The sequence below is a fragment of the Bidens hawaiensis genome, unplaced genomic scaffold (assembly GCF_021521415.1).
Source record: "Bidens hawaiensis isolate Kalapana, Puna unplaced genomic scaffold, B.hawaiensis_p1.1 tig00035465_1, whole genome shotgun sequence".
Lineage (NCBI taxonomy): Eukaryota > Viridiplantae > Streptophyta > Magnoliopsida > Asterales > Asteraceae > Bidens > Bidens hawaiensis.
The window spans coordinates 56,437-70,575 of NW_027496166.1; the positions used below are offsets into that span (position 1 = coordinate 56,437).

Here is a 14,139-nt window from a genome sequence, read left to right on the forward strand (position 1 = left end):
AAGTAGGCTAAGTAAAATAGAAAGTGTGTGTAAACAATAAGTAATGACTTGCTTTGTGAGAGCTCAGTTTCTAAGACGAAGGCTAAGAATTCTCTACTAGAGGGATTGAAAAGTTCGAGGGTAATTTCTGAGTCTTGATGGACCTTTCTTATTATAGGCCAAAGGAATAGCTAAGGACTTCTTCCCTCATTCTCATCATGGGGTAGCTCAGGAACTATAGAATCTCTCAGGAGTTGAATAAACTCTTTTATGCTAGTGGAATTGGGAAGCATGATAAGTCCGTACTCCACATTCTAGCTTCATCCTTGGTTTTCTTTGAAAGGAACTGACAGAAGAGAAAGGTAAGATAATTCTTTCTGGCCTTAACTGAAACGGGGGAGGCCCTGGTCTACATACAGGTCCTGGATCAATAGAATCCTCCAATTGCTAGGGAAAGAATATCGGGATTAGTCTCCTTGCCATTGCTACTGTCTTTGAAAGTTGTCCTAAGTTCAATTATGAGGATCAAGACTTATGGATCCGAAATCCTTAGCTTACTTTTACAAGGATCACCTAAGGATCATTACTTATGGTAACTTAGGTCTAATAAGACCTTATGGAACGATTTCTACTTGTCAATTTACATTTGTTTGGCTAAGACCCTTATAAACATTTTTTCTTAAGGATTTAAAATCTTTAAATTATTTTACAAGGATAATATATCCTTAAAGCTTTATACTTAAGGATAATGCTTAAAATTTTCAACAAGACTAAAGCTATATTGAACATATTTTCAGAATAACAAATAACAAGCAAGTAGTCAAAAGTTTTAAGTTATTATTAATCAGAAGTCACCTGGACTTACCCAAAATCCTTAATCCGGATTTCACCATACGAAAGATGGACCATCCACCCGGGTTAAGTAGGTGTTACTAACCATTCATAGAGTGCAGGAAAATAAATACATGGGAATCAAAGGCTTCATCCCTGTAAACAGAGGATCCATCCACCTTTGCTACCCCTTGAAATTGTCTTAAGGATCACTGATCCTTCAACCTAATTACTATTATCCATTACAACTACATTATCCATAAAAACATCAATAAAAGAAAAAACAAGAACAGGCTCAGGCCTTGCCTTCATTATCCTTCATCGCCCGTTCAAGCAGCCTCGTCACCTTCTGCTGCACCTGCTCCTTCCTCATTCTCCACCACCTCTTTGGCTCCGCTAGTTCCAGCTTCATTCCCATCCGGCATCTCCACATCCTCTTCACCACTTAAAGCCACCAGAGCCACCTACCACTTCTTCACATCCCAGACAGCTTTGTCAAAAGCAGGATCACTGGCTTCCGTGGCCATCTTGATCCTTGCCTGCAGCACCGACCTGGCAGCCCACATCTTTGCCTCCTCGGTGGCCTGCTTCACCTCTTCTTAGTGTTGGGCTTCGGCGGTGGATAAATAATCCTCCAACCGCTTCTTGTCCTTGGTGAGCTGAGCCATGGCTTTATCCTTTGCGACCGCTGCACTTCCCATCCCCGAGAGGCTATCGCTCATCTGGCTCACAATTTTGTCATAGTGATCTTTGCAAGCATTCACAGTCTGTAACCAATAGTTATGTAAAAGTTAGAAGCATTTTGGATCCTCAAATTCAAAGAAATCAGGATAGAGGATACTTACAGTGAGGATCATATCGAAGTGGGTCTCGGGCTCAGAGGATCTCTTTCTCTTGGAAGCTGCTGACTTGGCCCTGGTAGTAGTGGTTCTTGGTTCGGAAGTGGTTGCTGCTTTCAAAGCTTCCTTCTTGATACTTTGAGGAGTGATCATGTTGTCGATATCCTCCAAGGAGAATTTGTTGGTAGACTTTTGGGATGTTTGAGCACCTGCACAAACCAAAAAACATATAAGTATTCTATCTTATTTTATTTATTTGTATTTATTATTCAAGTGTTAATCTTACTTGACATGTTGAAATCTGAAGAGATGTCGTAAAAAGCTTCGACGAATCTTGCTTGAAAAGTCCTTACTTCGGTATCCAGGGCAAGGAATCTTTTCACCCTTTCTTCCATTCCAGGTAGCTTGGCCAATGAAGCGAAGTTCTCAACTGTAAACAAAGAATAACTATTCAAATTTAGAACAGTTATCACGGTTTATCTCTCTGTTTAAGGATCCAAGATCCTACCCTTCTTAACCCAAGTCAAAGGTAAATAAGTCCCACCGGGTATGGAGTCTCGATTCACAAAGAAAAATTGATTCCTCCAAAAGGAATCGTTTAGGGTTACTTTTGAAATTGGATTGGGTTGACGAGGTTTAGATTTCAACAAAAACCGGTTTGAGCCATGGGTAATAAGGGTATACAGATTTGCCAACTCTTGAACGCCAAAATCGATCTTCCTCTCCTATATGATTCTTTCGATAGTTCCTAAAATCCTCCAAACCATGGGCATAGCCTAGATGTAGGACAAGCCGGTGGATTCGAAGAAGTTTTAGGTAAAAGGAGGAAAAGGATATGTATAACCAATGAGAAAGGGGCAAGCCGAAAAGCACACCCAGGTCTGAGAATAAATTTCGTATCGAGTTGACGAGTCATATGGCCGAAAAATGGTTTCCGGTGGAAAAAGTGGCCGGAATTCGTCGATCTCAGGATCTGTAAACTTGTAGATCTCCATCGACGGGTTGCTGATCAGATTTTGAGACTGCATCTCCGATAGCTCGGAATCGGAGGATTGGTCAGAACATTTAGAGGGGGGAAGATGAAGAAGCAACGGACATCTTAAAGAATATTATAAGAATATAGGGAGAGAGAAGGATACCTGATAGACGGCTGGAGTATGTGGTTATAAATGAATTGAAGGGATCACATATATAGGTGATTATGATTAATATTAAGGGTTTTGATAATAATTATCTCTGGCAACCTTCTGATCGATTAATCTTTTACAGGGATTTCAAATTTCAAAATTCCAGCTGTAAAGCATAAACACCCGCCATTTTTGGGGCAATTGTTAGGGCATGGAATTTATGCTGAGAATCCTCTATCCTTGATTGATTTATGGATCACTTATCCTTATGATATGTTCCATATTGGAAAGGATTAAGGATTTTTGGTATTATATGTTTACTAATAATTGTATTTGGATGGTGTTGTGTTTGATAGATATAACGGCTGGAGGACTAAGTCATCCTATTCTTGCACTACTGGACGACTTCCGCATGTGGTCAATGAAGAACAAACGGCTAGTGGGAATAGTGGCGTAAATGTAGGAGTTCTAGTTAGTTGATATTTTCTTTTCTCTTTATAATTGAGATTGACGGTCAATTAGAAACATACTTGTATACACACACACCTGAGCATTCTCTCTATCACAGCTCGCACAATTAGCTTTCATTGTAACACTGATCAATATCTCCACCATTTGTAACATTTTTCGATATTAATAAAGTGGGGATAGACGGTTTGTCATCATCCGGGGTTTTTATTCCTTTGATCTAATCAAGATCAAGGGGTTTTTCCTCGCAACAAATCACGGTGTTCATCCTTATTTCATTCATATAGTCATTATTATCGTAGCACTAAACCTCACAATTACAGATTTGGATACATTATCCTTAGCAGATTTTTGTCCAAAACATCTTGGACTCATCGTGTATCGCGATGGGTTCCTGGATACAATTTTTCATTCTTGGTCCATTGCCTTTAGTAGCTTGTCACGTATGGGTCTAACTCTCGTTGTCCAAAAATACTAAGGCGGCTCTCAAGCGGCTCACGGCGATGCGAACGTGTGAAGTGCGCCATCAAAGCGCCACATTGCGCCCATCGCCCTTCGCCGTCGCCATCGTCCTTGCCCGAGCCCGTGCTCGTCGGGTGCTCGTACCCTTCGCTAGGACCACTTGGTGCATGCTAAGCATAAAAGAATTTTATTATGTAAACCGCATCCCTTATAAAGAGCTTCCAAATTCTTCTTACTTTCCATGTGGAAGGAAATTCCATTTCCTTTTTATACACATGTGGAATACTTCCATTTCCTTCCATCCTTTCATGTGGGATGGATTCTCTGTTTCCCATTTCCTTAATATGGTATGATTTACCTTATGAAAAATTTTATTTTCTTATTTTCTTAACATGAAATGATTTTATTTCCTTATCTTATTTTCTTATTATCTTGAAAATATTTTTGGTCCTTTATCTTTATTAAATTATCAAATTTGGACCAAAATTTTAAAGATGTTACAAAAATAAATGTAAAAGGTGATGTTTAAAAGGACATTTCAAAAGGATGTAAAATTTAGAAGAAAAATAGAAAACAAATGCTTTAAAGGATATAAGTGGAAATTTAATGTAAGAGCTAACGTGAATGATTTTAAAATAAACTATACAAATCTGATATAACTGCTGACGTGATTTCTTATAGGCATCTAAAACTATTAGGCTATGTGTATTAAGCGGTAAAATGGGGCGATTTTGGGCGACAAAAGAGAGGAACCCCCCCCCCCCCCTGGCGATAAGAGGGACGACAGGAGAGGGGGTTGGGGCGACGGGTTTTTGTCGTTGTTTGTTTGATTGATAATATTATTATTATATTTAGTATGTGTGTGATATCTATCTATCTATTCTAATAAAGTAAAATAACTCGGATACGTGTCACTTAGAGATTCATTATTAGCCAAAATTTCCTGCTCAAATATTTTTCTATTTTTAATAAAAATTTATTTATGTCAGTGTAATAAAAACATATAAATCTATCATTTAATCTGCACTGATGATCATTAAAGTGATATTATTTCAATTTTTAGTCATTAACAGTGTGAATTTTGAATGTGAAAAGTTTATTTGAGATCACTAAAAAGAGTAACATGACTATAAAAACTGGTTAAGTCCTTCACAATGATCTCTAACTTGAAGATCACTCAAGTTTTACATTCTGTAATTGGTATGAAGAGCATCAAGTGTCTATAACATAACAGTGAAATAGTATTGAAACTTTGGATGTATTAAAAATACATAAAGAAAGAATGTTTAAATATATACAGTAAAACAATAATGAATAATAAAATGTTGTTACTATATCATGTTTTTCTCCATGAACTATATATTCAACGGAATATATGGTAGAAAAAATCAAAAGTGGAACAACTTGAAAGGCAATATGAATCATCATCAATTTGACAATCTTATAACATTTGTGGCATTATGGAATTCTTGAACTAATTTTTATTCAAAATCTAAGTAACATATCATGAATTTCATAAATATCTAGTTCTTTGCCAAAATCAAACTCACACACTCAACTTTCAGTTTGTAAAATCATGAAACCGACACATGACAAAGATTCCCATTTTAAAGCGAATGTTGTTAAAAGATGAAACAGAGCTAATAATGAAAGAGACATTGATTCAAAGATTTCACCAATCAATTTCCAAGTACAAAATGATAGAAACAATACACGCATACATTTTAAACACAAATTAATCAATACAATCATATAATAAGAACCATCCAAAAGACGTGTAAAATAATGCAAATAAACTTATTTATTGCATGTGATTCCATTCGCTCCACCTTTGCAGTCTAGCATGCCATAATTCATCATTAGCGGATCATGTTCATCCTTCATATTATCAGGGGAGAACACACAAAGTGCACAATCTGATGATAGGAGTGAACTAGTCTTGTACTTGTCATCACCATCAACAACCGGCATTGCCACTCCTCTCTTTGCTGGATTTTCAAATTCTGGACGATAAGTTCTACCAAGAATCCCTTCAACACTTGATGACAACCCAAAGAATCGGAATTGTATTTCTAAATGTGCAAAGCTATCGTTTGAAGGAATCTGGTAATGTTGTTAAAAGATGAAACAGAGCTAATAATGAAAGAGACATTGATTCAAAGATTTCACCAATCAATTTCCAAGTACAAAATGATAGAAACAATACACGCATACATTTTAAACACAAATTAATCAATACAATCATATAATAAGAACCATCCAAAAGACGTGTAAAATAATGCAAATAAACTTATTTATTGCATGTGATTCCATTCGCTCCACCTTTGCATTCTAGCATGCCATAATTCATCATTAGCGGATCATGTTCATCCTTCATATTATCAGGGGAGAACACACAAAGTGCACAATCTGATGATAGGAGTGAACTAGTCTTGTACTTGTCATCACCATCAACAACCGGCATTGCCACTCCTCTCTTTGCTGGATTTTCAAATTCTGGACGATAAGTTCTACCAAGAATCCCTTCAACACTTGATGACAACCCAAAGAATCGGAATTGTATTTCTAAATGTGCAAAGCTATCGTTTGAAGGAATCTGGTAATTATGTATCTTACTATCTTCTTCTGATACCGGAATCACATTAATTGATATTTCTGCAATATCAGGTATAGTGATGGTTAGACTATTGGTTGTTGAAGTCCTTTCAACTTGTATATCGCCTTTGGGTGAATTCCATTCCGATGTATGTCCTTCTGGAATGTGCAATTCTGTTGCATCGTACGATAACTTTAGGTGATCAACATCATCCTCCCATTTAGCGGTCCTTGTGGCCTCAAGGGTGAAATTATGGTGGCCAAACTTGATACCCAATGCCTGGATCCATGTATTGTCGCGGGTTCTACCTTCAGGTCTAAGTCCAATAAAATGTGCGTTGATTTGGAGATCAGAATCAGATATCAGACTGAAATGCTCGTTCCGTGAAAGTAAAATACAATTCCATCTCCACCTATGAATCTTGGGTCATAGCATGCAGCTCCGGGTCCATTGCAGTTTGGTTTACGTGCTATCCAATGCAAACAGATAATTTATTATTCCAACCTCTAGATGTAAAGTTATATTATCGCTCACTTAAGTTTTTCCTTGATTATAATTCCTTATGTCAAATAAGTAAGACTTAAAATCGAGTCACTTATAGTTAGAGGACATAAACAAAAAAGAAAATGACACTCGTATTTAAAATCTTGAGAATATAAAAGTTATTTTATTACTTACATTTGCACACGGCCTCACATTTAGGTGAGTAACAATCAAGAAAGCAAGCTTTGTCTTTCGGATTCTTCGGCTTAACTTTTGAGCATTCTACGGGGCATTTGACACGCTTCATGAAACACTTGCTTCTACGACTCTTGCAAGTTAAAAGCTCTTGTATGGGTTTTATTGGTTTCGGAGGCTTAACACGCTTCACCTTATTGCTAGATTTAGCTTCAGTTACCATTGACACCAACATTGCATGTAAAAGTAAAATCACGACTAGTGTTTTAACCGCTAACATCTTCATTTCTGGTTTTGGAAGTTACAAAATAAGATAGGAAATGGTATACATAAGAATTAGATGTTGTCCAGGCTCTATATTACAACTCTACTAGCCTACTATATATGTGAGCCATGAACTAATTTTGAAATACTGAAATGTTCAACGTTGTGTTTGGCCAAATTTGATTTTAAAGATTTCTTGAAGTCAATTGTGTTATATATATGGTAAATACGTCCCTACATTATGTTTTATTACCAAATTTCTTAAATATGCTATGACAATTGGATTCATGCCCAAAAAAATAAGTATCAAACTTTGTCAACAGTATGTGGCCTATTTGTAATTATGATACAAGACCAAATGACCAATGAAATCCAGTTGGTAAAATATTCAACGTTAAGGAAGAACACCATAGTTTCAAGATCAACTAAACTAGAGAAATGTAAACAAATAAATTTGTAAAAATGCCAAGAGTCATTTTGCTTTGTGGAGAAAATTCGTAGTAATTTCACTACAAGTTTAGAAGTTTTGATTAAAAAAGGTGTTTTCTTTATCTTTTAGAAAATTTGTGTAACTAAAAGTCTAAAACGTTTCAACGCAATAGGAAAAGGGTGTTGATAAATCACAAGGAGACAAGGAAAGAAAATAACGAATCAACGACGGGCTTAAGCCACACTTAAGACATGGAAGAGGTTGGATAATAAAAAAAAAGTTGTGCAACATAGACACTGATGCATTAACTAACCAATCAAAAAAGCAAGTGTGATGAAATGTGTGGCAGGACAAACACATGCACACACAAACACAAGTTCTTTTGTTTTATTTTATGCATCTTCTACCAAAAAGTATACAATCACAATATTAAGTAAAATATGTAAGTGAAAAACAAAATCCAATTAATTACTCAACTTTTATATTCACCAAAAGAAGAGAGGTTAGCTATCAGGCTGTTCCCCTGCCCAGGGTCCCTTCCCTGGGCTATGTTGATGCTAGCCGCTTTATTTAAATTATAGGACATGCTTTTTAGCCTTACTTTTTTAATGATGATATCTTTTTTCTTTTATGTTGATGTAAAGTGGTGACAAGGATTTTATTTTTAATTTTAAATATAATTAACATTTTTTTAAATATAATTATATATTTTGCAAATCCTGACCCTATTTTTATGGTCGACTCGTGAATATATCATTTACCCTTTTTTTGAACGGTATATAATTTACCCTATTGACTTTCTTTATTTATTTTTTTTCCTTTCGTTTTATTTATAAATTATTTGACAACTAACTCAATTTTTGTATTTTCTGATGGTTGAGAACTTTTATAAAATGAGTTAAAATGTAATAACTTATAAATTTTTATTATTTATAATTATTTAAATAAAAAAACTTAGTTGTAAGTAAATGTGAGGTTGTGGGTTTAAATCTTTGTAAATGCAAGATTAAAGTATAATTTTGTTACTAAAAATCATTAAATAACAACAATTTATTAACTTTTACATCACTCGTTACCTACCGAATAAAGAGAAACGAAACATAGTACACAAGTGAACCACGTGACATATTTGGTTTTGACTTTGGGTTTAAAACGAAAACGAATCAAATAATTAGATTTTGGTTCAATTTTGTTATGAAAAACTCAATTCGGTTAATATTGTGGAATCAAAGTTGCATATATTGGGCTACAGATTTTCCTACATATACCTTGTTACACCTTTATCCATCACAAAGACGAGAATGTTGAACCAAGAAATCTCGAGAATGTTAAATTCAGATATTTTTTTAGTTTGAAAGCGATACTGGACACAAATAGAGTTCAGTTCTGTATGCAAATCTTGGATTTGATTGGGTTTAGTTTTCTGCTTCGATCAAAAATATTACTCCATAACCAAAGAAACCCAACCCAAAACAATGAACATCTCTAGATAAAATAACAAAACTAATTCCCATTTCATAATTTTCTCCTTCTGTTATTCAATGGAATCCGTATTATAAAACGCCAAGCATGTAACTTTTAAAAGATTTTATAATTTGATCTCATTGTGTCAATCAATACAAACAAAAATAATGATACTTTTTAAAAGAAAAAAAGAAACACACGTTAATTTCAAATACAATTTAATCACTACAATCATATAGATATAATAAGAACCATAAATTGAGAGAACACATTAAAGAACTTGATAGACTTATTTCTTGCATGTAATTCCATTGTGTCCATCTTTGCAGTCTAGCATGTCATATTATGTCGTCAGCGAGTCATTTTTCATTCTTGACATTATCAGGAGAGAACACGCACGAGGCACAATCTGTCGCGAGGAGTGAACTAGCCTTGTACTTGTCGTTGCCCCCTACCACCGGCATTGCCACTCCTGGTTTTGCTGGGTTTTGAAAATCAAGAAGGTAAGTTCTACCAAGAATTCCTTCCACATTAGATGACAACCCGAAAAACCGGAATTGTACTTCTAAATGTGCAAATCTATCATTTATAGGAATCTGATAGTTGTGTATCTTACTATCTTCTTCTGATACTGGAATCACATTAACTGATATTTCTACAATATCAGGTACAGTGACGGTTAGACTATTGGTTGTTGAAGTCCTTTCCACTTGTATGTCACCTTTGGGTGAATTCCATTCCGATGAATGGCCCTCTGGAATGATAACTTCCATTCCATCGTGTGATAACTTTTGGTGATTTAACATTTTCATCCCATTTTTCAGTTCTTGTGAGTAAAATTATGATGACCAAACTTGAGACCCAATGCTTGGATCCATGTATAATCGTGGGTTCTACCTTGAGGCCTAAGTCCAATAAAACGTGCATTGATTTGAAGATCGGAATCAGATATCAAGTTGAAATGTTCATTTCTCTTTCCATGAAAATAAAATACGATTCCATCTCCACCTATGAATCTTGGGTCGTAGCAAGCAGCTCCGCGTCCATTGCAGTTTGGTTTACGTGCTATCCAATGCAAACAGATAATTTAACTTTCAAACTTCAAACTTCTAGATATAAAATTATATCATCGTTAATTAGTTATGTTTTCCTTGGTTTTAGCTATTTATTTCAAATGAAAACTAAAATCACATTCATTTATAATAATAACACATAAGTAGATATGCCAAAATGTTACGTTTTTTAAAATCTTGAAAATATGAAATTTATGTTCACTTACTTTTGCACACTGCTTCACATTTGGGTGAGTAACAATCAAGAAAGCAAGCTTTGTCTTTCGGGTTCTTTGGCTTAACTTTCGGGCATTCTATGGGGCATTTGATACGTTTCATGAAACACTTGCTTTTATGGCTCTTGCAGGTTAAAAGCTCTTGTATGGGTTTGACGGGTTTAGGAGGCTGCTTAACCTTGTTACCAGTTGCAGCTTCAGTCACCATTGGCGCCAACATTGCATGTAAAACTAAAATTATGAGTAGGGTTTTAATGCATATCATCTTCATAGCTTTTTAAAATTTTATTTTGCAAAGTACAAAAGAAATTGAAATGATATATATAAGATATTGATAATGTCCAAGTTGTATATATATATGTCTACTAGGCGAGTCTTGAACTAATTTTGAAATATTGAAGGGGTGCAAGGTCGTGTTTGGCCAAGTTTGGTTTAAAAGCATCACTTACATAATTTTAAACTCTATTGTTAAATTACACTTTTTTTTTCAAACAAAGTTTTATTCAACATTTTGGTACCACTAGGCAAAAGACCTTTATGCATAAAAAAAAGCGTTAATGATAAATTAGCTAATTAAACTCATAATTTTATAGCGATTTTCTACAAGATTTAAGCAATAATGATCAACTTTATCTAACAATTCATAAATCACTTCATGTGAGATGAATCCCAATTGGCTCCCGATAAAGCAACGATGGACCGTGGAGTCATGGACAACTGGGGTAATATCATTACTTTGAAGTTTGAACCTCCCCCTTCATGTTGCGGTTAACCCATAGCATGTGGTTAGATCAAATTAGTGAAAAATTATATTTATATATGTGTTATACAAATAATTAAATATAGATTTGCATTCTACTATGATGAATGAAATGTCGATGCTTGAAGTTATATGGTTGGAAAGACCAAAGCTGCAAAACTTAAATAAATTTGATGCAAATTGTTAGTTGTCACTCGTAAAAGGTGGAACAAACTTTGTAGTGGTATATAAGTCAGACCTTACCAAACGAAAGGATTTTTGTCTTATGATAACAATGTGTAGTTTAAAGCTGGTCCTTGGCGCCTAGCGGTGTATAAGTTGGACCTTACTACCAACCTTTTTGGCCAAAAACCAACCTATGAGCACCTTCGCGTGTTTGGTTGTGCTTGCTACCCTAAGACCACCGCTACATACCCTCATAAACTAGCTCCTAGTTCCTCACTTTGTGTGTTCCTCTGATATCCTACAAATTTCCATGGATATAGATGCCTTGATCTCTCACGAGCAAAGTCATTCTCTCATGTTATGTCACAGTTAATAAATATATCTTACCTTTCCAAACAAACCACCCTATCTACCAATGGCAAAACTAGCTGTAGATCTAACTTTTTAATAGACTGTTAAACTTAATGTTTTTAATAGACTGTTAAACTTAATGGCGTTCTTAATGTTGGAATTTGGAAATATGTACAAGGCCTTGTTTGGGGTCCATTGTTATTGTATCCATTTCATTTATGCGATGACCAGCCCAGTAATTCAATATCTCAAATGTGAATCAGAAGACATATAATTCGTTTAGGCCAGACACTTAAATCCAGTCTTGCCCAACCCACACCAATCTTGGACCACCTGACCCCCACCGGCCCGGCCTGGTCCGTTTTCGCTATTTACAGTATGGTTCGGTTGTCAACATATAAATCTATCTTCCCCAAGTATCAATGATCAAATAAGAAAAGTATAAATAAAAGAATAAATTTTAATAAAGAATGTCGAGGGCCATAAATAAACCTGTTAGGTATTAAACAGAGTCGGTACGCAGTGGAAACACAAACATACACGCACAAACGAAAGCAATAAATAAGAGACACGAGATTTTACATGGTTCGGTCAAGGCGACCTACGTCCGCGAGCTGCAACTAGGGTATTTTATTAAGCACGGTACAAAGATTACAATACATGACCATGATATATATAGAGAACTATTAGGTTAAATGACTTAGGGACCAAAACGTCAAATGGGCCATCCTCCATAATTAAACGGGCCGCCCCCTTTTGTCTTCTAATTGTCAACCAACGAACCCGGCCCAAAGGCCTTCACTAATCCTAACAATCTCCCACTTGAAGGCCTTGCGATAAACTCTAGCCCGCCATTCAAGTACAAAGCAACCCAGTTATCAGTAATATCAGTAATCTTTATTAACAAGTCTTCCAAGCTTTTAGTTCCCATAAACAAGTTAAGACTTACCACCTAGTTGCAGCAACCCCCTTCAACATCAAGTACCAGAAGGGCCAGCTGAAGCTCCACCGAGCCCCAACTCATCAGCCAAAACTGATCCGTCCTCTATCTCAAATGATACGCATGATCCACCAGATCCAGAGATAACCCGAGAACCACTATCACTCTCCTCTTTCAGCAAGAGTTCCTCAGAAGAGATTTTATCAATCGGAATAACGGTCTTCAAAACCCAACGTTGTTTTGTAACTGTTCCCGGAACACAACCCGCGCTCCCACTGTCACCAAAGCCTTGACCTGTTTTAGACCTCCGACCCCGCTCAACTTGAATCACTTTGGCACCAGGCTCTACTCTTGCAAATTGAACCTTATTTTGCCCCTTCGACTCAGCGAACCCGAGTTTTTTTGAGAGACGGACATACTTCCCTCAGTAGGCACTTCCACCATGTATAATGAACCATATTTGTTTCCACGAGCAATAACTAGACTACCTTTAGTTACCTTCCATTTACCTCCACCGAACTTTACTTCCATGCCTAGTTCATCCAGTTGACTAATAGAGATAAGTCTTCTCTTCAACGATGGAATAACCCTAACATTCTTCAAGTTCCAAACGGTTCCCAATGGAGTTACCAAATTAACATCCCCCATGCCCGTAACATCAAGAACATCACCATTAGCAATAAGTACCTTCCCAAAGTTACCAACCTTTAGATTCACCATCGTCTCCCCGTTGTGCGTAGCATGAAACGAAGAACCGGAATCCATGACCCAAGAGTCCACCATGCTATCAACACTACAAAATAATGCCTTGTCATCATTGACGCCATCATTAAACTATTCAGCAGTGTTCACCTCAGCAGCCTTTCCGTGTAATCTGTTTGGACAATCACTCTTAACATGTCCAACTTCATTACACCTCCAGCACTTCATAGTCTTCCGAGTTCTAGACGACTCCTACCCCGACTCTCACTGCTCCTATTATTTTCCCTTCCCCTGCCAGCGTAAAACATACCAGAAGATGATCCGCCACTCGTGCTTTTCCGGCGAACGTCTTCACCCAATACAATGTCTCGGACCCCCTCAAATGTCAAACCATCGGCCCCCGTGGAACTAGTAATGGCCGTTACAGTTCCAGACCAACTATTAGGCAAAGAAGATAACAATATAACAGCTTGAGTCTCATTATCCAACTTCATGCCAACAGAAGCTAACGTTGACATGATCGAGTTGAAATCATTAATGTGACCCATGACTGAACTTCCCTCGTGCATCCTTTTCATAAACAATTCCCTCATCAAGAACACCTTATTGGCTGCAGACGATTTTTCATACATATTTGACAGAGCTGTCATCATACCACGAGCCGTGGTTTCCTTCATATTATTAAATGTTACACTCTTCATCAAAGCCGATGTAATTTTACCTATAGCCTTCTTGTCCTTTGAGTTCCAAATTGCTTCTTTAGCTTTATCCATTTTATCCGGCTTTTCCTCCAAT

At 36.4% G+C, this 14,139-nt stretch overlaps 2 pseudogenes; both read right to left on the reverse strand.

Moving 5' to 3' along the window:
• Positions 1 to 5,981: 5,981 nt before the first annotated feature.
• On the reverse strand, positions 5,982 to 7,266 carry LOC143587366 (uncharacterized; annotated as a pseudogene).
• Positions 7,267 to 9,497: 2,231 nt separating this feature from the next.
• LOC143587367 (uncharacterized) lies at positions 9,498 to 10,634 on the reverse strand (annotated as a pseudogene).
• Between the last annotated feature and the right edge of the window lie 3,505 nt (positions 10,635 to 14,139).